The sequence below is a fragment of the Anomaloglossus baeobatrachus genome, unplaced genomic scaffold (genome assembly GCF_048569485.1).
Source record: "Anomaloglossus baeobatrachus isolate aAnoBae1 unplaced genomic scaffold, aAnoBae1.hap1 Scaffold_542, whole genome shotgun sequence".
NCBI lineage: Eukaryota > Metazoa > Chordata > Amphibia > Anura > Aromobatidae > Anomaloglossus > Anomaloglossus baeobatrachus.
This window is the reverse complement of record NW_027444798.1, coordinates 58,221-82,397: the sequence shown is the minus strand read 5'-3', so window position 1 is coordinate 82,397 and position 24,177 is coordinate 58,221. Positions and strand designations below refer to the sequence as shown.

Sequence of the window (24,177 nt, the reverse complement as noted above, 5' to 3'; positions counted from 1 at the left end):
TCTTGCTCTTACTAACCCACTAACCTTTTTTTATGATGGCAGAGCTGAAAGGTATTTCTCTTAATGTAAGAGGCATAAAAACTAAAATAAGAAGAACCGCCCTTTTAAATTTTTTAACATGCCTTACTGCATCAGTGTTCTTTTTACAGGAGTGTAACATCCCAAATAAGATGTCTTATCAAAAATATAAGGAAGAGTGGAAACATGGGCCATCCGTCTGGTCAGGGTCTAATGCCATAGGATCAGCAGGGGTCGCTATACTTTTTAAAGGGGATGTTTTAATTGATTTTATCCAGGAAATTTTACCAGGTCGCATTTTATTGGTTAAAGCTTTTATACATGGTAAAAGATGGCAGTTTTTAAATTTTTATGGGTCACCTGATAAAAATGAGAGAACTGAAATGTTAGAGCTTTTACCTTTATTTATTAATAATTCTGAACCTTTTATTTTGGCAGGCGATTTTAATTGTGTTTTAAAAGGTGAAAACCGGCGTTCCAGTTCTGTAAGTAGAAATTATGACAAAACCTCGGGAATACTAAGTAACATCATAAAAGACGCCAGATTAATTGATGTATATAAAGAGTGTAATAGAGGTAGCCCGGAGGACGCCGGTTTCACCTGGAGCAATGCTATTTGTAGCTCAAGGATAGATTTTATCTTTGGTTCAGACAAAATAATACCTACGAAATGTGAAGTTTTAACCAATATTTTTTCAGATCACAAACTTTTATCTTTTAGTGTCAAAACAAATGAAAACAAGAAGTGTGGTAAGAAAACTTGGAAAATGAATGTGTCCCTTTTAAATGACCCACAGATTTTATCAGATTTTATTACATTTTATCAAAAATGTAGGAGGGATAAAAGCCCTAATCTTTCTATAAGTGCATGGTGGGAGAGGATGAAGGTAAAAATAAGAGATTTTTTTATTAAAAAAAGTATACATAAAGCCAAAGAAAGATATGAGGTGTATAAAGCCCTAAATACCCGGTTACAGACATTGATTAAATTTAAAGATAATGGTTTGGAGGTGGATAATGATATTTTAAAATTAAAAGAGGAAATAGCAAAATGGATAGAGCAAAAAGGTAAAGAAATTATTTTCCGCTCCAGAGTCAAAAATATAGAAAAAGATGAAAAATGCTCCCGTTATTTCTTCATGAAAAATAAAAAGGAAAAGGTAATATTTGATAATATTGATGGGGAAAAGAATATAACAACTATGTTGGGAAAAGTGGAGGAATATTTTACTAATCTTTTTAATGAGAAAACAGTTGATCAAAATTTACTGAATGATTCATTAGAAGAACTAAACTGTGTTTTAGACCCGACCTCCCAAGAGTTTTTATCCCAAGTTTTAACCCATCAAGAGATTTTAGAAACTATTAAGAGTTTTAAAAGCGGTAAAGTTCCTGGTCCTGATGGCATCCCCATAGAGTTTTATGTGAGTTTTTATGACATTTTAAAAGATGATTTGTTTTCTCTTTTTACTGAGGTTTTTAACAATAAGATTTTACTTAATTCATGGAAGAAAGGAGAAGTCTCATTGTTATTCAAAAAAGGTGACAAATCAAAGCTGGAGAATTGGAGGCCCATTACCCTTCTAAACTGTGATTATAAAATAATGGCCAAAATCTGTGCAAATCGACTGAAAACGGTAATTAGCAAAATTGTGCATTCAAACCAAGTATGCGGAGTGCCAGGAAGGAGTATATGGGATAACCTGAATCTAGTAAAAGATTGTATGGAGGATGTCAAGAGCAGAAAAGGGAAAATGGCGATTTTATCAATTGATTTTGAAAAAGCATTTGATCGTGTCTCACATTTTTACCTTTTTAAAGTTTTAGAAAAGATGGGCATACCAGACGGGTTTTTATTATCTCTTAAGGCGTTTTATACTGATTGCACAAGTAAGATTTTAGTAAATGGTTTTAAGTCACAGGATGTGCTTTTAAAATCAGGGGTGAAGCAGGGGTGCCCCTTGTCCCCACTACTTTTTATCTGTGCACTTGAACCCTTACTGTGTGCTATACGGCGAGATGAGAGGATCCGTGGTGTACCTCTACCTGGGGGCAAAGGAGTGGAGGCCAAGGTAGTAGGTTACATGGATGACGTGGCATTCCTCTGTCGTGACGCCCCTTCGCTGACAAGAGCTATTGATCGTATTCAACCCTTTTGTTTGTCCTCAGGTTTTAAGATAAATTTTAATAAATGTAATATTTTAAATGTGGGGGGAATGCTTTTAACTGATGTTTCCATTGCTGTAACTGAGTCCCTTACTATTTTAGGTGTAACATTCAGTGAGCAAAATGATGGTGGTAGTAGTTGGGACTCAGTTGCTCAGAAAGTTAATATGAAAATATGCATGTGGAACATGAGAAAACTGACAATGGAGGGTAAAGTATTGATTTTAAAAATGGTGATTTTACCCCTTTTATTGTATCTCAGTCTTGTTTTCCCCCCACCTGTGAATGTTTTAAAGAAAATTACTAAAAATTGTTTTACCTTTTTCTGGGGCTCTAAAATGGAGAAGCTGAAAAGAGAGATTGTCATAAAACAAAAGACAAATGGTGGTAAAGATTTTCCTGATTTTAATAGGTTTCTTTTAATCCATTTTTTCTGTTACTGTTTTAATGCCATTTTTAAAGATCACTATTGGTCCTATTTTATGCGTTTTAACACAGGTTTTTTTATGAGAAAGTTTGGATGGTTTGAAATTGTTTTATCTCTCCCCCATGCTTTTAACCTGCCAGCGCATTATGAGATTTTAAGGAAAATAGTGTCTGATTTTAGCCTAAGTAAGAAAAAAGTAGAGGAATTAACTAATAGTAAGAAACTAATAAAGGAACTACGTAATGATGAGGCAATATGCAGTATTAACAGATTTGATGATGATAAAAGTAAATGTATTTGGAAATTAATTAGTGTCTTTTATCTTTTTAATGAACAGAGAGATCTGGCTTGGAGCTGTGCGCACCAGTGTCTTCCTTGCCGGGCATTCCAGTATAGAAGAGGATTTGTGAGGTCTGCCATCTGCCCAAGATCCGGATGCCAAGAACAAGAGACTGTAAAGCATATATTATGGACTTGTTGGTTTGCAAAACGGTTCTGGAGAAGACTTTGCCCCCTGTTGGAAAAGATGGCAGGCCTCAAGGACTTGGACTATCATGCCATATTGTACGGACTTGTGGAATGCCCAACACCGGACCAAAAAATAATGGCTTGGAAGACACTGAACTGTGCCAAGTCAGCTCTCTGGAAAGCACGGAACATTGCTATTTTTAAACAAGATATTTTATCAGTGAATGATGTTTTAAAATTATGTATTAGCGAAATGTATATTTATTTTTTAATTGACAAGAAAAAGGACGTAACTGTGTCCAAAAAATGGCTTGCCAGCCAATGGAATTCTTTCATTTAAATGTTTGTACATGTTTTATTGCTTTTACATATATGTTATTATAAATTTCATTCGCTGTAAATCTTGTTAAATTTTAAAATAAACTGGTTTTACCCCTAAGAGGGGGTAGCCAAATTAAAAAAAAAAAAAATCTGTTCTTATCAGTTTAATATCTGATACGTCCCCTATCTGGGGACCATATATTAAATGGATTTTTAGAACAGGGAGATGGAAAAAGAGCTTGCTCTGTCCACTCCACGCATTGACCTGGTATTGCAGTACCTCCAGGAACGGTGCACCCCTTCTTAACCCAGTTTCCAAAAGCAGAACTCGATTCACCTGATTCATATTAGCCCGATTAGCGAATTGAAATGAATTTTTATCTAACACACTTTTTACTTGCTTTATTCATCCAAATAGCAAACTCATCACCACTCAACTTCACCAACTCTGCTATGTCCCGTGCAGTATCTTGTTGTCAGTCTAATCTAGATCATGTGTAATTGAATGGAATAGATCCCTTTTGGACAAAGTGGAGTCAGATGCTGCAGTGACCACAGGTGTGAGAGGATCTACAATTGGCATCTGGTGTTATCTCTCTGCTTCCACTCCAAATAAAGTTACCTGTTGTTACCTGAACGTCAAATACTAAGAATGGGCGGCCTATGAAAGAATTAGTACTTTCATTAAGTATACTAAACCGGCTAATTGGGAATAGACAAACTGTAAAAAGCCCTCTGAGAAAGCCCCTCTCTAACCTTTGTTAGTAAGCTTTTCTGTAGCCTGCCTGTTGATGTATTTTCGGTTTGAACAGTGCACAACATGAAGAGACGGAACACTGGCGGCTTGTCACAATGCCCCCCGATGACATCACAATAGCGCTGCTGCCTAGAAAACAAGCTGCGCAGAAGAAGTTGTTCTTTGGGTGGGAGGGTGGGCTAGTGGAAGGAGGGGGCAATCTCTTTTTTTCCCGGGTGGTAGGGGGATGACAGGAGAAGGGAAGCGGGTGGTGAGAAAGGTACAGAGGGCAGGGTTTGGGGGCTGGGAAGGAAAGGGAAAAGATTAGGGTTTGGGGATGATGAAAGGGCTTTCTACGGGTAAGGATGGCAAAGGGTGGCAGTGACGGAAAGTCAGGCAACCTGTCCTGTCCGTCTTTTTGTATCGTGAATTGGAAAGACTGCAAGGGGGAGGGGAGTTGCTTGCGCCCTAAAGGAGGAGTTATTCAGATTCATTGCAGTGGGCGGCGGCTGCAAAACGCACCATTCTTCTTGTTTTTGCTCTGCAAAGCAGCCTTTTCAAGGGTTGGCTTGGGTGACAAAATGTCTTGTGTAGGCGTGGGTTTGTCTCCCTCTCGCTCTCTCTCCCTAAGATGTGTCCGGCATAGGCCAGGGTGCCACTCGAGGCCCAAACCAATTCTGGTTATCGCTTCTCGGCCTTTTGGCTAAGATCAAGTGTAGTATCTGTTCTTATCAGTTTAATATCTGATACGTCCCCTATCTGGGGACCATATATTAAATGGATTTTTAGAACAGGGAGATGGAAAAAGAGCTTGCTCTGTCCACTCCACGCATTGACCTGGTATTGCAGTACCTCCAGGAACGGTGCACCCCTTCTTAACCCAGTTTCCAAAAGCAGAACTCGATTCACCTGATTCATATTAGCCCGATTAGCGAATTGAAATGAATTTTTATCTAACACACTTTTTACTTGCTTTATTCATCCAAATAGCAAACTCATCACCACTCAACTTCACCAACTCTGCTATGTCCCGTGCAGTATCTTGTTGTCAGTCTAATCTAGATCATGTGTAATTGAATGGAATAGATCCCTTTTGGACAAAGTGGAGTCAGATGCTGCAGTGACCACAGGTGTGAGAGGATCTACAATTGGCATCTGGTGTTATCTCTCTGCTTCCACTCCAAATAAAGTTACCTGTTGTTACCTGAACGTCAAATACTAAGAATGGGCGGCCTATGAAAGAATTAGTACTTTCATTAAGTATACTAAACCGGCTAATTGGGAATAGACAAACTGTAAAAAGCCCTCTGAGAAAGCCCCTCTCTAACCTTTGTTAGTAAGCTTTTCTGTAGCCTGCCTGTTGATGTATTTTCGGTTTGAACAGTGCACAACATGAAGAGACGGAACACTGGCGGCTTGTCACAATGCCCCCCGATGACATCACAATAGCGCTGCTGCCTAGAAAACAAGCTGCGCAGAAGAAGTTGTTCTTTGGGTGGGAGGGTGGGCTAGTGGAAGGAGGGGGCAATCTCTTTTTTTCCCGGGTGGTAGGGGGATGACAGGAGAAGGGAAGCGGGTGGTGAGAAAGGTACAGAGGGCAGGGTTTGGGGGCTGGGAAGGAAAGGGAAAAGATTAGGGTTTGGGGATGATGAAAGGGCTTTCTACGGGTAAGGATGGCAAAGGGTGGCAGTGACGGAAAGTCAGGCAACCTGTCCTGTCCGTCTTTTTGTATCGTGAATTGGAAAGACTGCAAGGGGGAGGGGAGTTGCTTGCGCCCTAAAGGAGGAGTTATTCAGATTCATTGCAGTGGGCGGCGGCTGCAAAACGCACCATTCTTCTTGTTTTTGCTCTGCAAAGCAGCCTTTTCAAGGGTTGGCTTGGGTGACAAAATGTCTTGTGTAGGCGTGGGTTTGTCTCCCTCTCGCTCTCTCTCCCTAAGATGTGTCCGGCATAGGCCAGGGTGCCACTCGAGGCCCAAACCAATTCTGGTTATCGCTTCTCGGCCTTTTGGCTAAGATCAAGTGTAGTATCTGTTCTTATCAGTTTAATATCTGATACGTCCCCTATCTGGGGACCATATATTAAATGGATTTTTAGAACAGGGAGATGGAAAAAGAGCTTGCTCTGTCCACTCCACGCATTGACCTGGTATTGCAGTACCTCCAGGAACGGTGCACCCCTTCTTAACCCAGTTTCCAAAAGCAGAACTCGATTCACCTGATTCATATTAGCCCGATTAGCGAATTGAAATGAATTTTTATCTAACACACTTTTTACTTGCTTTATTCATCCAAATAGCAAACTCATCACCACTCAACTTCACCAACTCTGCTATGTCCCGTGCAGTATCTTGTTGTCAGTCTAATCTAGATCATGTGTAATTGAATGGAATAGATCCCTTTTGGACAAAGTGGAGTCAGATGCTGCAGTGACCACAGGTGTGAGAGGATCTACAATTGGCATCTGGTGTTATCTCTCTGCTTCCACTCCAAATAAAGTTACCTGTTGTTACCTGAACGTCAAATACTAAGAATGGGCGGCCTATGAAAGAATTAGTACTTTCATTAAGTATACTAAACCGGCTAATTGGGAATAGACAAACTGTAAAAAGCCCTCTGAGAAAGCCCCTCTCTAACCTTTGTTAGTAAGCTTTTCTGTAGCCTGCCTGTTGATGTATTTTCGGTTTGAACAGTGCACAACATGAAGAGACGGAACACTGGCGGCTTGTCACAATGCCCCCCGATGACATCACAATAGCGCTGCTGCCTAGAAAACAAGCTGCGCAGAAGAAGTTGTTCTTTGGGTGGGAGGGTGGGCTAGTGGAAGGAGGGGGCAATCTCTTTTTTTCCCGGGTGGTAGGGGGATGACAGGAGAAGGGAAGCGGGTGGTGAGAAAGGTACAGAGGGCAGGGTTTGGGGGCTGGGAAGGAAAGGGAAAAGATTAGGGTTTGGGGATGATGAAAGGGCTTTCTACGGGTAAGGATGGCAAAGGGTGGCAGTGACGGAAAGTCAGGCAACCTGTCCTGTCCGTCTTTTTGTATCGTGAATTGGAAAGACTGCAAGGGGGAGGGGAGTTGCTTGCGCCCTAAAGGAGGAGTTATTCAGATTCATTGCAGTGGGCGGCGGCTGCAAAACGCACCATTCTTCTTGTTTTTGCTCTGCAAAGCAGCCTTTTCAAGGGTTGGCTTGGGTGACAAAATGTCTTGTGTAGGCGTGGGTTTGTCTCCCTCTCGCTCTCTCTCCCTAAGATGTGTCCGGCATAGGCCAGGGTGCCACTCGAGGCCCAAACCAATTCTGGTTATCGCTTCTCGGCCTTTTGGCTAAGATCAAGTGTAGTATCTGTTCTTATCAGTTTAATATCTGATACGTCCCCTATCTGGGGACCATATATTAAATGGATTTTTAGAACAGGGAGATGGAAAAAGAGCTTGCTCTGTCCACTCCACGCATTGACCTGGTATTGCAGTACCTCCAGGAACGGTGCACCCCTTCTTAACCCAGTTTCCAAAAGCAGAACTCGATTCACCTGATTCATATTAGCCCGATTAGCGAATTGAAATGAATTTTTATCTAACACACTTTTTACTTGCTTTATTCATCCAAATAGCAAACTCATCACCACTCAACTTCACCAACTCTGCTATGTCCCGTGCAGTATCTTGTTGTCAGTCTAATCTAGATCATGTGTAATTGAATGGAATAGATCCCTTTTGGACAAAGTGGAGTCAGATGCTGCAGTGACCACAGGTGTGAGAGGATCTACAATTGGCATCTGGTGTTATCTCTCTGCTTCCACTCCAAATAAAGTTACCTGTTGTTACCTGAACGTCAAATACTAAGAATGGGCGGCCTATGAAAGAATTAGTACTTTCATTAAGTATACTAAACCGGCTAATTGGGAATAGACAAACTGTAAAAAGCCCTCTGAGAAAGCCCCTCTCTAACCTTTGTTAGTAAGCTTTTCTGTAGCCTGCCTGTTGATGTATTTTCGGTTTGAACAGTGCACAACATGAAGAGACGGAACACTGGCGGCTTGTCACAATGCCCCCCGATGACATCACAATAGCGCTGCTGCCTAGAAAACAAGCTGCGCAGAAGAAGTTGTTCTTTGGGTGGGAGGGTGGGCTAGTGGAAGGAGGGGGCAATCTCTTTTTTTCCCGGGTGGTAGGGGGATGACAGGAGAAGGGAAGCGGGTGGTGAGAAAGGTACAGAGGGCAGGGTTTGGGGGCTGGGAAGGAAAGGGAAAAGATTAGGGTTTGGGGATGATGAAAGGGCTTTCTACGGGTAAGGATGGCAAAGGGTGGCAGTGACGGAAAGTCAGGCAACCTGTCCTGTCCGTCTTTTTGTATCGTGAATTGGAAAGACTGCAAGGGGGAGGGGAGTTGCTTGCGCCCTAAAGGAGGAGTTATTCAGATTCATTGCAGTGGGCGGCGGCTGCAAAACGCACCATTCTTCTTGTTTTTGCTCTGCAAAGCAGCCTTTTCAAGGGTTGGCTTGGGTGACAAAATGTCTTGTGTAGGCGTGGGTTTGTCTCCCTCTCGCTCTCTCTCCCTAAGATGTGTCCGGCATAGGCCAGGGTGCCACTCGAGGCCCAAACCAATTCTGGTTATCGCTTCTCGGCCTTTTGGCTAAGATCAAGTGTAGTATCTGTTCTTATCAGTTTAATATCTGATACGTCCCCTATCTGGGGACCATATATTAAATGGATTTTTAGAACAGGGAGATGGAAAAAGAGCTTGCTCTGTCCACTCCACGCATTGACCTGGTATTGCAGTACCTCCAGGAACGGTGCACCCCTTCTTAACCCAGTTTCCAAAAGCAGAACTCGATTCACCTGATTCATATTAGCCCGATTAGCGAATTGAAATGAATTTTTATCTAACACACTTTTTACTTGCTTTATTCATCCAAATAGCAAACTCATCACCACTCAACTTCACCAACTCTGCTATGTCCCGTGCAGTATCTTGTTGTCAGTCTAATCTAGATCATGTGTAATTGAATGGAATAGATCCCTTTTGGACAAAGTGGAGTCAGATGCTGCAGTGACCACAGGTGTGAGAGGATCTACAATTGGCATCTGGTGTTATCTCTCTGCTTCCACTCCAAATAAAGTTACCTGTTGTTACCTGAACGTCAAATACTAAGAATGGGCGGCCTATGAAAGAATTAGTACTTTCATTAAGTATACTAAACCGGCTAATTGGGAATAGACAAACTGTAAAAAGCCCTCTGAGAAAGCCCCTCTCTAACCTTTGTTAGTAAGCTTTTCTGTAGCCTGCCTGTTGATGTATTTTCGGTTTGAACAGTGCACAACATGAAGAGACGGAACACTGGCGGCTTGTCACAATGCCCCCCGATGACATCACAATAGCGCTGCTGCCTAGAAAACAAGCTGCGCAGAAGAAGTTGTTCTTTGGGTGGGAGGGTGGGCTAGTGGAAGGAGGGGGCAATCTCTTTTTTTCCCGGGTGGTAGGGGGATGACAGGAGAAGGGAAGCGGGTGGTGAGAAAGGTACAGAGGGCAGGGTTTGGGGGCTGGGAAGGAAAGGGAAAAGATTAGGGTTTGGGGATGATGAAAGGGCTTTCTACGGGTAAGGATGGCAAAGGGTGGCAGTGACGGAAAGTCAGGCAACCTGTCCTGTCCGTCTTTTTGTATCGTGAATTGGAAAGACTGCAAGGGGGAGGGGAGTTGCTTGCGCCCTAAAGGAGGAGTTATTCAGATTCATTGCAGTGGGCGGCGGCTGCAAAACGCACCATTCTTCTTGTTTTTGCTCTGCAAAGCAGCCTTTTCAAGGGTTGGCTTGGGTGACAAAATGTCTTGTGTAGGCGTGGGTTTGTCTCCCTCTCGCTCTCTCTCCCTAAGATGTGTCCGGCATAGGCCAGGGTGCCACTCGAGGCCCAAACCAATTCTGGTTATCGCTTCTCGGCCTTTTGGCTAAAATCAAGTGTAGTTTGGGAGGGTACTACCTTGGTTGGTGCTGAAAGGTGCCAGGGTATTGCACAACTGCTGGCCTTGGGGGAGTGTGCATCGTAGGATGTCATAGCCCCCTTGTGACGGACGGTTACCTGGGCAACGAGAGGCGGTCACTTTTTTATTTTCAAACTCATCCTTCAAAAAAAAAAAAAAAAAAAAAAAAAAAAAAAAAAAAAAAAAATCTGTTCTTATCAGTTTAATATCTGATACGTCCCCTATCTGGGGACCATATATTAAATGGATTTTTAGAACAGGGACATGGAAAAAGAGCTTGCTCTGTCCACTCCACGCATTGACCTGGTATTGCAGTACCTCCAGGAACGGTGCACCCCTTCTTAACCCAGTTTCCAAAAGCAGAACTCGATTCACCTGATTCATATTAGCCCGATTAGCGAATTGAAATGAATTTTTATCTAACACACTTTTTACTTGCTTTATTCATCCAAATAGCAAACTCATCACCACTCAACTTCACCAACTCTGCTATGTCCCGTGCAGTATCTTGTTGTCAGTCTAATCTAGATCATGTGTAATTGAATGGAATAGATCCCTTTTGGACAAAGTGGAGTCAGATGCTGCAGTGACCACAGGTGTGAGAGGATCTACAATTGGCATCTGGTGTTATCTCTCTGCTTCCACTCCAAATAAAGTTACCTGTTGTTACCTGAACGTCAAATACTAAGAATGGGCGGCCTATGAAAGAATTAGTACTTTCATTAAGTATACTAAACCGGCTAATTGGGAATAGACAAACTGTAAAAAGCCCTCTGAGAAAGCCCCTCTCTAACCTTTGTTAGTAAGCTTTTCTGTAGCCTGCCTGTTGATGTATTTTCGGTTTGAACAGTGCACAACATGAAGAGACGGAACACTGGCGGCTTGTCACAATGCCCCCCGATGACATCACAATAGCGCTGCTGCCTAGAAAACAAGCTGCGCAGAAGAAGTTGTTCTTTGGGTGGGAGGGTGGGCTAGTGGAAGGAGGGGGCAATCTCTTTTTTTCCCGGGTGGTAGGGGGATGACAGGAGAAGGGAAGCGGGTGGTGAGAAAGGTACAGAGGGCAGGGTTTGGGGGCTGGGAAGGAAAGGGAAAAGATTAGGGTTTGGGGATGATGAAAGGGCTTTCTACGGGTAAGGATGGCAAAGGGTGGCAGTGACGGAAAGTCAGGCAACCTGTCCTGTCCGTCTTTTTGTATCGTGAATTGGAAAGACTGCAAGGGGGAGGGGAGTTGCTTGCGCCCTAAAGGAGGAGTTATTCAGATTCATTGCAGTGGGCGGCGGCTGCAAAACGCACCATTCTTCTTGTTTTTGCTCTGCAAAGCAGCCTTTTCAAGGGTTGGCTTGGGTGACAAAATGTCTTGTGTAGGCGTGGGTTTGTCTCCCTCTCGCTCTCTCTCCCTAAGATGTGTCCGGCATAGGCCAGGGTGCCACTCGAGGCCCAAACCAATTCTGGTTATCGCTTCTCGGCCTTTTGGCTAAGATCAAGTGTAGTATCTGTTCTTATCAGTTTAATATCTGATACGTCCCCTATCTGGGGACCATATATTAAATGGATTTTTAGAACAGGGAGATGGAAAAAGAGCTTGCTCTGTCCACTCCACGCATTGACCTGGTATTGCAGTACCTCCAGGAACGGTGCACCCCTTCTTAACCCAGTTTCCAAAAGCAGAACTCGATTCACCTGATTCATATTAGCCCGATTAGCGAATTGAAATGAATTTTTATCTAACACACTTTTTACTTGCTTTATTCATCCAAATAGCAAACTCATCACCACTCAACTTCACCAACTCTGCTATGTCCCGTGCAGTATCTTGTTGTCAGTCTAATCTAGATCATGTGTAATTGAATGGAATAGATCCCTTTTGGACAAAGTGGAGTCAGATGCTGCAGTGACCACAGGTGTGAGAGGATCTACAATTGGCATCTGGTGTTATCTCTCTGCTTCCACTCCAAATAAAGTTACCTGTTGTTACCTGAACGTCAAATACTAAGAATGGGCGGCCTATGAAAGAATTAGTACTTTCATTAAGTATACTAAACCGGCTAATTGGGAATAGACAAACTGTAAAAAGCCCTCTGAGAAAGCCCCTCTCTAACCTTTGTTAGTAAGCTTTTCTGTAGCCTGCCTGTTGATGTATTTTCGGTTTGAACAGTGCACAACATGAAGAGACGGAACACTGGCGGCTTGTCACAATGCCCCCCGATGACATCACAATAGCGCTGCTGCCTAGAAAACAAGCTGCGCAGAAGAAGTTGTTCTTTGGGTGGGAGGGTGGGCTAGTGGAAGGAGGGGGCAATCTCTTTTTTTCCCGGGTGGTAGGGGGATGACAGGAGAAGGGAAGCGGGTGGTGAGAAAGGTACAGAGGGCAGGGTTTGGGGGCTGGGAAGGAAAGGGAAAAGATTAGGGTTTGGGGATGATGAAAGGGCTTTCTACGGGTAAGGATGGCAAAGGGTGGCAGTGACGGAAAGTCAGGCAACCTGTCCTGTCCGTCTTTTTGTATCGTGAATTGGAAAGACTGCAAGGGGGAGGGGAGTTGCTTGCGCCCTAAAGGAGGAGTTATTCAGATTCATTGCAGTGGGCGGCGGCTGCAAAACGCACCATTCTTCTTGTTTTTGCTCTGCAAAGCAGCCTTTTCAAGGGTTGGCTTGGGTGACAAAATGTCTTGTGTAGGCGTGGGTTTGTCTCCCTCTCGCTCTCTCTCCCTAAGATGTGTCCGGCATAGGCCAGGGTGCCACTCGAGGCCCAAACCAATTCTGGTTATCGCTTCTCGGCCTTTTGGCTAAGATCAAGTGTAGTATCTGTTCTTATCAGTTTAATATCTGATACGTCCCCTATCTGGGGACCATATATTAAATGGATTTTTAGAACAGGGAGATGGAAAAAGAGCTTGCTCTGTCCACTCCACGCATTGACCTGGTATTGCAGTACCTCCAGGAACGGTGCACCCCTTCTTAACCCAGTTTCCAAAAGCAGAACTCGATTCACCTGATTCATATTAGCCCGATTAGCGAATTGAAATGAATTTTTATCTAACACACTTTTTACTTGCTTTATTCATCCAAATAGCAAACTCATCACCACTCAACTTCACCAACTCTGCTATGTCCCGTGCAGTATCTTGTTGTCAGTCTAATCTAGATCATGTGTAATTGAATGGAATAGATCCCTTTTGGACAAAGTGGAGTCAGATGCTGCAGTGACCACAGGTGTGAGAGGATCTACAATTGGCATCTGGTGTTATCTCTCTGCTTCCACTCCAAATAAAGTTACCTGTTGTTACCTGAACGTCAAATACTAAGAATGGGCGGCCTATGAAAGAATTAGTACTTTCATTAAGTATACTAAACCGGCTAATTGGGAATAGACAAACTGTAAAAAGCCCTCTGAGAAAGCCCCTCTCTAACCTTTGTTAGTAAGCTTTTCTGTAGCCTGCCTGTTGATGTATTTTCGGTTTGAACAGTGCACAACATGAAGAGACGGAACACTGGCGGCTTGTCACAATGCCCCCCGATGACATCACAATAGCGCTGCTGCCTAGAAAACAAGCTGCGCAGAAGAAGTTGTTCTTTGGGTGGGAGGGTGGGCTAGTGGAAGGAGGGGGCAATCTCTTTTTTTCCCGGGTGGTAGGGGGATGACAGGAGAAGGGAAGCGGGTGGTGAGAAAGGTACAGAGGGCAGGGTTTGGGGGCTGGGAAGGAAAGGGAAAAGATTAGGGTTTGGGGATGATGAAAGGGCTTTCTACGGGTAAGGATGGCAAAGGGTGGCAGTGACGGAAAGTCAGGCAACCTGTCCTGTCCGTCTTTTTGTATCGTGAATTGGAAAGACTGCAAGGGGGAGGGGAGTTGCTTGCGCCCCAAAGGAGGAGTTATTCAGATTCATTGCAGTGGGCGGCGGCTGCAAAACGCACCATTCTTCTTGTTTTTGCTCTGCAAAGCAGCCTTTTCAAGGGTTGGCTTGGGTGACAAAATGTCTTGTGTAGGCGTGGGTTTGTCTCCCTCTCGCTCTCTCTCCCTAAGATGTGTCCGGCATAGGCCAGGGTGCCACTCGAGGCCCAAACCAATTCTGGTTATCGCTTCTCGGCCTTTTGGCTAAGATCAAGTGTAGTATCTGTTCTTATCAGTTTAATATCTGATACGTCCCCTATCTGGGGACCATATATTAAATGGATTTTTAGAACAGGGAGATGGAAAAAGAGCTTGCTCTGTCCACTCCACGCATTGACCTGGTATTGCAGTACCTCCAGGAACGGTGCACCCCTTCTTAACCCAGTTTCCAAAAGCAGAACTCGATTCACCTGATTCATATTAGCCCGATTAGCGAATTGAAATGAATTTTTATCTAACACACTTTTTACTTGCTTTATTCATCCAAATAGCAAACTCATCACCACTCAACTTCACCAACTCTGCTATGTCCCGTGCAGTATCTTGTTGTCAGTCTAATCTAGATCATGTGTAATTGAATGGAATAGATCCCTTTTGGACAAAGTGGAGTCAGATGCTGCAGTGACCACAGGTGTGAGAGGATCTACAATTGGCATCTGGTGTTATCTCTCTGCTTCCACTCCAAATAAAGTTACCTGTTGTTACCTGAACGTCAAATACTAAGAATGGGCGGCCTATGAAAGAATTAGTACTTTCATTAAGTATACTAAACCGACTAATTGGGAATAGACAAACTGTAAAAAGCCCTCTGAGAAAGCCCCTCTCTAACCTTTGTTAGTAAGCTTTTCTGTAGCCTGCCTGTTGATGTATTTTCGGTTTGAACAGTGCACAACATGAAGAGACGGAACACTGGCGGCTTGTCACAATGCCCCCCGATGACATCACAATAGCGCTGCTGCCTAGAAAACAAGCTGCGCAGAAGAAGTTGTTCTTTGGGTGGGAGGGTGGGCTAGTGGAAGGAGGGGGCAATCTCTTTTTTTCCCGGGTGGTAGGGGGATGACAGGAGAAGGGAAGCGGGTGGTGAGAAAGGTACAGAGGGCAGGGTTTGGGGGCTGGGAAGGAAAGGGAAAAGATTAGGGTTTGGGGATGATGAAAGGGCTTTCTACGGGTAAGTATGGCAAAGGGTGGCAGTGACGGAAAGTCAGGCAACCTGTCCTGTCCGTCTTTTTGTATCGTGAATTGGAAAGACTGCAAGGGGGAGGGGAGTTGCTTGCGCCCTAAAGGAGGAGTTATTCAGATTCATTGCAGTGGGCGGCGGCTGCAAAACGCACCATTCTTCTTGTTTTTGCTCTGCAAAGCAGCCTTTTCAAGGGTTGGCTTGGGTGACAAAATGTCTTGTGTAGGCGTGGGTTTGTCTCCCTCTCGCTCTCTCTCCCTAAGATGTGTCCGGCATAGGCCAGGGTGCCACTCGAGGCCCAAACCAATTCTGGTTATCGCTTCTCGGCCTTTTGGCTAAGATCAAGTGTAGTCCCTTCATTGGGTTTGCCTTGGTCTTGGCTGGGAGGGGCCCGGGCTTGCACAACTGCCGGCCTTTGGGATTGTTGCGCCTTTTGGTGCTTACGTCCCCTTGTAGCTGGTGGTTCCTGGGCTCGGGAGGCGATCACCCAGGCACTGCGCTTTTGTGTGGTGGCCTGCTGGCCTTCGGGGCTACCTTGATTCTGAAATTTGCGGATGAAATCTCATCTGTTCTTATCAGTTTAATATCTGATACGTCCCCTATCTGGGGACCATATATTAAATGGATTTTTAGAACAGGGAGATGGAAAAAGAGCTTGCTCTGTCCACTCCACGCATTGACCTGGTATTGCAGTACCTCCAGGAACGGTGCACCCCTTCTTAACCCAGTTTCCAAAAGCAGAACTCGATTCACCTGATTCATATTAGCCCGATTAGCGAATTGAAATGAATTTTTATCTAACACACTTTTTACTTGCTTTATTCATCCAAATAGCAAACTCATCACCACTCAACTTCACCAACTCTGCTATGTCCCGTGCAGTATCTTGTTGTCAGTCTAATCTAGATCATGTGTAATTGAATGGAATAGATCCCTTTTGGACAAAGTGGAGTCAGATGCTGCAGTGACCACAGGTGTGAGAGGATCTACAATTGGCATCTGGTGTTATCTCTCTGCTTCCACTCCAAATAAAGTTACCTGTTGTTACCTGAACGTCAAATACTAAGAATGGGCGGCCTATGAAAGAATTAGTACTTTCATTAAGTATACTAAACCGGCTAATTGGGAATAGACAAACTGTAAAAAGCCCTCTGAGAAAGCCCCTCTCTAACCTTTGTTAGTAAGCTTTTCTGTAGCCTGCCTGTTGATGTATTTTCGGTTTGAACAGTGCACAACATGAAGAGACGGAACACTGGCGGCTTGTCACAATGCCCCCCGATGACATCACAATAGCGCTGCTGCCTAGAAAACAAGCTGCGCAGAAGAAGTTGTTCTTTGGGTGGGAGGGTGGGCTAGTGGAAGGAGGGGGCAATCTCTTTTTTTCCCGGGTGGTAGGGGGATGACAGGAGAAGGGAAGCGGGTGGTGAGAAAGGTACAGAGGGCAGGGTTTGGGGGCTGGGAAGGAAAGGGAAAAGATTAGGGTTTGGGGATGATGAAAGGGCTTTCTACGGGTAAGGATGGCAAAGGGTGGCAGTGACGGAAAGTCAGGCAACCTGTCCTGTCCGTCTTTTTGTATCGTGAATTGGAAAGACTGCAAGGGGGAGGGGAGTTGCTTGCGCCCTAAAGGAGGAGTTATTCAGATTCATTGCAGTGGGCGGCGGCTGCAAAACGCACCATTCTTCTTGTTTTTGCTCTGCAAAGCAGCCTTTTCAAGGGTTGGCTTGGGTGACAAAATGTCTTGTGTAGGCGTGGGTTTGTCTCCCTCTCGCTCTCTCTCCCTAAGATGTGTCCGGCATAGGCCAGGGTGCCACTCGAGGCCCAAACCAATTCTGGTTATCGCTTCTCGGCCTTTTGGCTAAGATCAAGTGTAGTCCCTTCATTGGGTTTGCCTTGGTCTTGGCTGGGAGGGGCCCGGGCTTGCACAACCGCCGGCCTCGGGGATTGTTGCGCCTTTTGGTGCTTACGTCCCCTTATGGCTGGTGGTTCCTGGGCTCGGGAGGCGATCACCTGCGGCACTGCGCTTTTGTGTGGTGGCCGATGACCGTTTTCTGAAATTTGCGGATGAAATCTCATCTGTTCTTATCAGTTTAATATCTGATACGTCCCCTATCTGGGGACCATATATTAAATGGATTTTTAGAACAGGGAGATGGAAAAAGAGCTTGCTCTGTCCACTCCACGCATTGACCTGGTATTGCAGTACCTCCAGGAACGGTGCACCCCTTCTTAACCCAGTTTCCAAAAGCAGAACTCGATTCACCTGATTCATATTAGCCCGATTAGCGAATTGAAATGAATTTTTATCTAACACACTTTTTACTTGCTTTATTCATCCAAATAGCAAACTCATCACCACTCAACTTCACCAACTCTGCTATGTCCCGTGCAGTATCTTGTTGTCAGTCTAATCTAGATCATGTGTAATTGAATGGAATAGATCCCTTTTGGACAAAGTGGAGTCAGATGCTGCAGTGACCACAGGTGTGAGAGGATCTACAATTGGCATCTGGTGTTATCTCTCTGCTTCCACTCCAAATAAAGTTACCTGTTGTTACCTGAACGTCAAATACTAAGAATGGGCGGCCTATGAAAGAATTAGTACTTTCATTAAGTATACTAAACCGGCTAATTGGGAATAGACAAACTGTAAAAAGCCCTCTGAGAAAGCCCCTCTCTAACCTTTGTTAGTAAGCTTTTCTGTAGCCTGCCTGTTGATGTATTTTCGGTTTGAACAGTGCACAACATGAAGAGACGGAACACTGGCGGCTTGTCACAATGCCCCCCGATGACATCACAATAGCGCTGCTGCCTAGAAAACAAGCTGCGCAGAAGAAGTTGTTCTTTGGGTGGGAGGGTGGGCTAGTGGAAGGAGGGGGCAATCTCTTTTTTTCCCGGGTGGTAGGGGGATGACAGGAGAAGGGAAGCGGGTGGTGAGAAAGGTACAGAGGGCAGGGTTTGGGGGCTGGGAAGGAAAGGGAAAAGATTAGGGTTTGGGGATGATGAAAGGGCTTTCTACGGGTAAGGATGGCAAAGGGTGGCAGTGACGGAAAGTCAGGCAACCTGTCCTGTCCGTCTTTTTGTATCGTGAATTGGAAAGACTGCAAGGGGGAGGGGAGTTGCTTGCGCCCTAAAGGAGGAGTTATTCAGATTCATTGCAGTGGGCGGCGGCTGCAAAACGCACCATTCTTCTTGTTTTTGCTCTGCAAAGCAGCCTTTTCAAGGGTTGGCTTGGGTGACAAAATGTCTTGTGTAGGCGTGGGTTTGTCTCCCTCTCGCTCTCTCTCCCTAAGATGTGTCCGGCATAGGCCAGGGTGCCACTCGAGGCCCAAACCAATTCTGGTTATCGCTTCTCGGCCTTTTGGCTAAGATCAAGTGTAGTATCTGTTCTTATCAGTTTAATATCTGATACGTCCCCTATCTGGGGACCATATATTAAATGGATTTTTAGAACAGGGAGATGGAAAAAGAGCTTGCTCTGTCCACTCCACGCATTGACCTGGTATTGCAGTACCTCCAGGAACGGTGCACCCCTTCTTAACCCAGTTTCCAAAAGCAGAACTCGATTCACCTGATTCATATTAGCCCGATTAGCGAATTGAAATGAATTTTTATCTAACACACTTTTTACTTGCTTTATTCATCCAAATAGCAAACTCATCACCACTCAACTTCACCAACTCTGCTATGTCCCGTGCAGTATCTTGTTGTCAGTCTAATCTAGATCATGTGTAATTGAATGGAATAGATCCCTTTTGGACAAAGTGGAGTCAGATGCTGCAGTGACCACAGGTGTGAGAGGATCTACAATTGGCATCTGGTGTTATCTCTCTGCTTCCACTCCAAATAAAGTTACCTGTTGTTACCTGAACGTCAAATACTAAGAATGGGCGGCCTATGAAAGAATTAGTACTTTCATTAAGTATACTAAACCGGCTAATTGGGAATAGACAAACTGTAAAAAGCCCTCTGAGAAAGCCCCTCTCTAACCTTTGTTAGTAAGCTTTTCTGTAGCCTGCCTGTTGATGTATTTTCGGTTTGAACAGTGCACAACATGAAGAGACGGAACACTGGCGGCTTGTCACAATGCCCCCCGATGACATCACAATAGCGCTGCTGCCTAGAAAACAAGCTGCGCAGAAGAAGTTGTTCTTTGGGTGGGAGGGTGGGCTAGTGGAAGGAGGGGGCAATCTCTTTTTTTCCCGGGTGGTAGGGGGATGACAGGAGAAGGGAAGCGGGTGGTGAGAAAGGTACAGAGGGCAGGGTTTGGGGGCTGGGAAGGAAAGGGAAAAGATTAGGGTTTGGGGATGATGAAAGGGCTTTCTACGGGTAAGGATGGCAAAGGGTGGCAGTGACGGAAAGTCAGGCAACCTGTCCTGTCCGTCTTTTTGTATCGTGAATTGGAAAGACTGCAAGGGGGAGGGGAGTTGCTTGCGCCCTAAAGGAGGAGTTATTCAGATTCATTGCAGTGGGCGGCGGCTGCAAAACGCACCATTCTTCTTGTTTTTGCTCTGCAAAGCAGCCTTTTCAAGGGTTGGCTTGGGTGACAAAATGTCTTGTGTAGGCGTGGGTTTGTCTCCCTCTCGCTCTCTCTCCCTAAGATGTGTCCGGCATAGGCCAGGGTGCCACTCGAGGCCCAAACCAATTCTGGTTATCGCTTCTCGGCCTTTTGGCTAAGATCAAGTGTAGTATCTGTTCTTATCAGTTTAATATCTGATACGTCCCCTATCTGGGGACCATATATTAAATGGATTTTTAGAACAGGGAGATGGAAAAAGAGCTTGCTCTGTCCACTCCACGCATTGACCTGGTATTGCAGTACCTCCAGGAACGGTGCACCCCTTCTTAACCCAGTTTCCAAAAGCAGAACTCGATTCACCTGATTCATATTAGCCCGATTAGCGAATTGAAATGAATTTTTATCTAACACACTTTTTACTTGCTTTATTCATCCAAATAGCAAACTCATCACCACTCAACTTCACCAACTCTGCTATGTCCCGTGCAGTATCTTGTTGTCAGTCTAATCTAGATCATGTGTAATTGAATGGAATAGATCCCTTTTGGACAAAGTGGAGTCAGATGCTGCAGTGACCACAGGTGTGAGAGGATCTACAATTGGCATCTGGTGTTATCTCTCTGCTTCCACTCCAAATAAAGTTACCTGTTGTTACCTGAACGTCAAATACTAAGAATGGGCGGCCTATGAAAGAATTAGTACTTTCATTAAGTATACTAAACCGGCTAATTGGGAATAGACAAACTGTAAAAAGCCCTCTGAGAAAGCCCCTCTCTAACCTTTGTTAGTAAGCTTTTCTGTAGCCTGCCTGTTGATGTATTTTCGGTTTGAACAGTGCACAACATGAAGAGACGGAACACTGGCGGCTTGTCACAATGCCCCCCGATGACATCACAATAGCGCTGCTGCCTAGAAAACAAGCTGCGCAGAAGAAGTTGTTCTTTGGGTGGGAGGGTGGGCTAGTGGAAGGAGGGGGCAATCTCTTTTTTTCCCGGGTGGTAGGGGGATGACAGGAGAAGGGAAGCGGGTGGTGAGAAAGGTACAGAGGGCAGGGTTTGGGGGCTGGGAAGGAAAGGGAAAAGATTAGGGTTTGGGGATGATGAAAGGGCTTTCTACGGGTAAGGATGGCAAAGGGTGGCAGTGACGGAAAGTCAGGCAACCTGTCCTGTCCGTCTTTTTGTATCGTGAATTGGAAAGACTGCAAGGGGGAGGGGAGTTGCTTGCGCCCTAAAGGAGGAGTTATTCAGATTCATTGCAGTGGGCGGCGGCTGCAAAACGCACCATTCTTCTTGTTTTTGCTCTGCAAAGCAGCCTTTTCAAGGGTTGGCTTGGGTGACAAAATGTCTTGTGTAGGCGTGGGTTTGTCTCCCTCTCGCTCTCTCTCCCTAAGATGTGTCCGGCATAGGCCAGGGTGCCACTCGAGGCCCAAACCAATTCTGGTTATCGCTTCTCGGCCTTTTGGCTAAGATCAAGTGTAGTATCTGTTCTTATCAGTTTAATATCTGATACGTCCCCTATCTGGGGACCATATATTAAATGGATTTTTAGAACAGGGAGATGGAAAAAGAGCTTGCTCTGTCCACTCCACGCATTGACCTGGTATTGCAGTACCTCCAGGAACGGTGCACCCCTTCTTAACCCAGTTTCCAAAAGCAGAACTCGATTCACCTGATTCATATTAGCCCGATTAGCGAATTGAAATGAATTTTTATCTAACACACTTTTTACTTGCTTTATTCATCCAAATAGCAAACTCATCACCACTCAACTTCACCAACTCTGCTATGTCCCGTGCAGTATCTTGTTGTCAGTCTAATCTAGATCATGTGTAATTGAATGGAATAGATCCCTTTTGGACAAAGTGGAGTCAGATGCTGCAGTGACCACAGGTGTGAGAGGATCTACAATTGGCATCTGGTGTTATCTCTCTGCTTCCACTCCAAATAAAGTTACCTGTTGTTACCTGAACGTCAAATACTAAGAATGGGCGGCCTATGAAAGAATTAGTACTTTCATTAAGTATACTAAACCGGCTAATTGGGAATAGACAAACTGTAAAAAGCCCTCTGAGAAAGCCCCTCTCTAACCTTTGTTAGTAAGCTTTTCTGTAGCCTGCCTGTTGATGTATTTTCGGTTTGAACAGTGCACAACATGAAGAGACGGAACACTGGCGGCTTGTCACAATGCCCCCCGATGACATCACAATAGCGCTGCTGCCTAGAAAACAAGCTGCGCAGAAGAAGTTGTTCTTTGGGTGGGAGGGTGGGCTAGTGGAAGGAGGGGGCAATCTCTTTTTTTCCCGGGTGGTAGGGGGATGACAGGAGAAGGGAAGCGGGTGGTGAGAAAGGTACAGAGGGCAGGGTTTGGGGGCTGGGAAGGAAAGGGAAAAGATTAGGGTTTGGGGATGATGAAAGGGCTTTCTACGGGTAAGGATGGCAAAGGGTGGCAGTGACGGAAAGTCAGGCAACCTGTCCTGTCCGTCTTTTTGTATCGTGAATTGGAAAGACTGCAAGGGGGAGGGGAGTTGCTTGCGCCCTAAAGGAGGAGTTATTCAGATTCATTGCAGTGGGCGGCGGCTGCAAAACGCACCATTCTTCTTGTTTTTGCTCTGCAAAGCAGCCTTTTCAAGGGTTGGCTTGGGTGACAAAATGTCTTGTGTAGGCGTGGGTTTGTCTCCCTCTCGCTCTCTCTCCCTAAGATGTGTCCGGCATAGGCCAGGGTGCCACTCGAGGCCCAAACCAATTCTGGTTATCGCTTCTCGGCCTTTTGGCTAAGATCAAGTGTAGTATCTGTTCTTATCAGTTTAATATCTGATACGTCCCCTATCTGGGGACCATATATTAAATGGATTTTTAGAACAGGGAGATGGAAAAAGAGCTTGCTCTGTCCACTCCACGCATTGACCTGGTATTGCAGTACCTCCAGGAACGGTGCACCCCTTCTTAACCCAGTTTCCAAAAGCAGAACTCGATTCACCTGATTCATATTAGCCCGATTAGCGAATTGAAATGAATTTTTATCTAACACACTTTTTACTTGCTTTATTCATCCAAATAGCAAACTCATCACCACTCAACTTCACCAACTCTGCTATGTCCCGTGCAGTATCTTGTTGTCAGTCTAATCTAGATCATGTGTAATTGAATGGAATAGATCCCTTTTGGACAAAGTGGAGTCAGATGCTGCAGTGACCACAGGTGTGAGAGGATCTACAATTGGCATCTGGTGTTATCTCTCTGCTTCCACTCCAAATAAAGTTACCTGTTGTTACCTGAACGTCAAATACTAAGAATGGGCGGCCTATGAAAGAATTAGTACTTTCATTAAGTATACTAAACCGGCTAATTGGGAATAGACAAACTGTAAAAAGCCCTCTGAGAAAGCCCCTCTCTAACCTTTGTTAGTAAGCTTTTCTGTAGCCTGCCTGTTGATGTATTTTCGGTTTGAACAGTGCACAACATGAAGAGACGGAACACTGGCGGCTTGTCACAATGCCCCCCGATGACATCACAATAGCGCTGCTGCCTAGAAAACAAGCTGCGCAGAAGAAGTTGTTCTTTGGGTGGGAGGGTGGGCTAGTGGAAGGAGGGGGCAATCTCTTTTTTTCCCGGGTGGTAGGGGGATGACAGGAGAAGGGAAGCGGGTGGTGAGAAAGGTACAGAGGGCAGGGTTTGGGGGCTGGGAAGGAAAGGGAAAAGATTAGGGTTTGGGGATGATGAAAGGGCTTTCTACGGGTAAGGATGGCAAAGGGTGGCAGTGACGGAAAGTCAGGCAACCTGTCCTGTCCGTCTTTTTGTATCGTGAATTGGAAAGACTGCAAGGGGGAGGGGAGTTGCTTGCGCCCTAAAGGAGGAGTTATTCAGATTCATTGCAGTGGGCGGCGGCTGCAAAACGCACCATTCTTCTTGTTTTTGCTCTGCAAAGCAGCCTTTTCAAGGGTTGGCTTGGGTGACAAAATGTCTTGTGTAGGCGTGGGTTTGTCTCCCTCTCGCTCTCTCTCCCTAAGATGTGTCCGGCATAGGCCAGGGTGCCACTCGAGGCCCAAACCAATTCTGGTTATCGCTTCTCGGCCTTTTGGCTAAGATCAAGTGTAGTATCTGTTCTTATCAGTTTAATATCTGATACGTCCCCTATCTGGGGACCATATATTAAATGGATTTTTAGAACAGGGAGATGGAAAAAGAGCTTGCTCTGTCCACTCCACGCATTGACCTGGTATTGCAGTACCTCCAGGAACGGTGCACCCCTTCTTAACCCAGTTTCCAAAAGCAGAACTCGATTCACCTGATTCATATTAGCCCGATTAGCGAATTGAAATGAATTTTTATCTAACACACTTTTTACTTGCTTTATTCATCCAAATAGCAAACTCATCACCACTCAACTTCACCAACTCTGCTATGTCCCGTGCAGTATCTTGTTGTCAGTCTAATCTAGATCATGTGTAATTGAATGGAATAGATCCCTTTTGGACAAAGTGGAGTCAGATGC

The 24,177-nt window shown here is 45.0% G+C and overlaps 14 non-coding genes and 2 pseudogenes across 14 annotated transcripts; all 16 read left to right on the top strand.

The window, feature by feature from the left end:
- The first annotated feature begins 3,501 nt into the window (after window positions 1-3,501).
- LOC142283578 (U2 spliceosomal RNA) lies at window positions 3,502-3,702 on the top strand (annotated as a pseudogene).
- A 1,117-nt stretch (window positions 3,703-4,819) lies between these two features.
- Window positions 4,820-5,010, top strand: LOC142283476 (U2 spliceosomal RNA). The gene has a single exon (XR_012745112.1). It is a non-coding gene; the product is annotated as a U2 spliceosomal RNA (small nuclear RNA).
- A 1,117-nt stretch (window positions 5,011-6,127) lies between these two features.
- Window positions 6,128-6,318, top strand: LOC142283475 (U2 spliceosomal RNA). Its single transcript, XR_012745111.1, has one exon. It is a non-coding gene; the product is annotated as a U2 spliceosomal RNA (small nuclear RNA).
- Window positions 6,319-7,435: 1,117 nt separating this feature from the next.
- On the top strand, window positions 7,436-7,626 carry LOC142283474 (U2 spliceosomal RNA). The gene has a single exon (XR_012745110.1). It is a non-coding gene; the product is annotated as a U2 spliceosomal RNA (small nuclear RNA).
- Window positions 7,627-8,743: 1,117 nt separating this feature from the next.
- On the top strand, window positions 8,744-8,934 carry LOC142283627 (U2 spliceosomal RNA). Its single transcript, XR_012745248.1, has one exon. It is a non-coding gene; the product is annotated as a U2 spliceosomal RNA (small nuclear RNA).
- A 1,308-nt stretch (window positions 8,935-10,242) lies between these two features.
- LOC142283581 (U2 spliceosomal RNA) lies at window positions 10,243-10,444 on the top strand (annotated as a pseudogene).
- A 1,117-nt stretch (window positions 10,445-11,561) lies between these two features.
- LOC142283626 (U2 spliceosomal RNA) lies at window positions 11,562-11,752 on the top strand. Its single transcript, XR_012745247.1, has one exon. It is a non-coding gene; the product is annotated as a U2 spliceosomal RNA (small nuclear RNA).
- Window positions 11,753-12,869: 1,117 nt separating this feature from the next.
- On the top strand, window positions 12,870-13,060 carry LOC142283625 (U2 spliceosomal RNA). The gene has a single exon (XR_012745246.1). It is a non-coding gene; the product is annotated as a U2 spliceosomal RNA (small nuclear RNA).
- A 1,117-nt stretch (window positions 13,061-14,177) lies between these two features.
- Window positions 14,178-14,368, top strand: LOC142283624 (U2 spliceosomal RNA). Its single transcript, XR_012745245.1, has one exon. It is a non-coding gene; the product is annotated as a U2 spliceosomal RNA (small nuclear RNA).
- A 1,336-nt stretch (window positions 14,369-15,704) lies between these two features.
- Window positions 15,705-15,888, top strand: LOC142283575 (U2 spliceosomal RNA). Its single transcript, XR_012745205.1, has one exon. It is a non-coding gene; the product is annotated as a U2 spliceosomal RNA (small nuclear RNA).
- Window positions 15,889-17,210: 1,322 nt separating this feature from the next.
- LOC142283574 (U2 spliceosomal RNA) lies at window positions 17,211-17,395 on the top strand. The gene has a single exon (XR_012745204.1). It is a non-coding gene; the product is annotated as a U2 spliceosomal RNA (small nuclear RNA).
- A 1,117-nt stretch (window positions 17,396-18,512) lies between these two features.
- Window positions 18,513-18,703, top strand: LOC142283623 (U2 spliceosomal RNA). Its single transcript, XR_012745244.1, has one exon. It is a non-coding gene; the product is annotated as a U2 spliceosomal RNA (small nuclear RNA).
- Window positions 18,704-19,820: 1,117 nt separating this feature from the next.
- Window positions 19,821-20,011, top strand: LOC142283621 (U2 spliceosomal RNA). The gene has a single exon (XR_012745242.1). It is a non-coding gene; the product is annotated as a U2 spliceosomal RNA (small nuclear RNA).
- Window positions 20,012-21,128: 1,117 nt separating this feature from the next.
- On the top strand, window positions 21,129-21,319 carry LOC142283620 (U2 spliceosomal RNA). The gene has a single exon (XR_012745241.1). It is a non-coding gene; the product is annotated as a U2 spliceosomal RNA (small nuclear RNA).
- Window positions 21,320-22,436: 1,117 nt separating this feature from the next.
- Window positions 22,437-22,627, top strand: LOC142283619 (U2 spliceosomal RNA). The gene has a single exon (XR_012745240.1). It is a non-coding gene; the product is annotated as a U2 spliceosomal RNA (small nuclear RNA).
- Window positions 22,628-23,744: 1,117 nt separating this feature from the next.
- Window positions 23,745-23,935, top strand: LOC142283618 (U2 spliceosomal RNA). The gene has a single exon (XR_012745239.1). It is a non-coding gene; the product is annotated as a U2 spliceosomal RNA (small nuclear RNA).
- The last annotated feature ends 242 nt before the right edge of the window (window positions 23,936-24,177 follow it).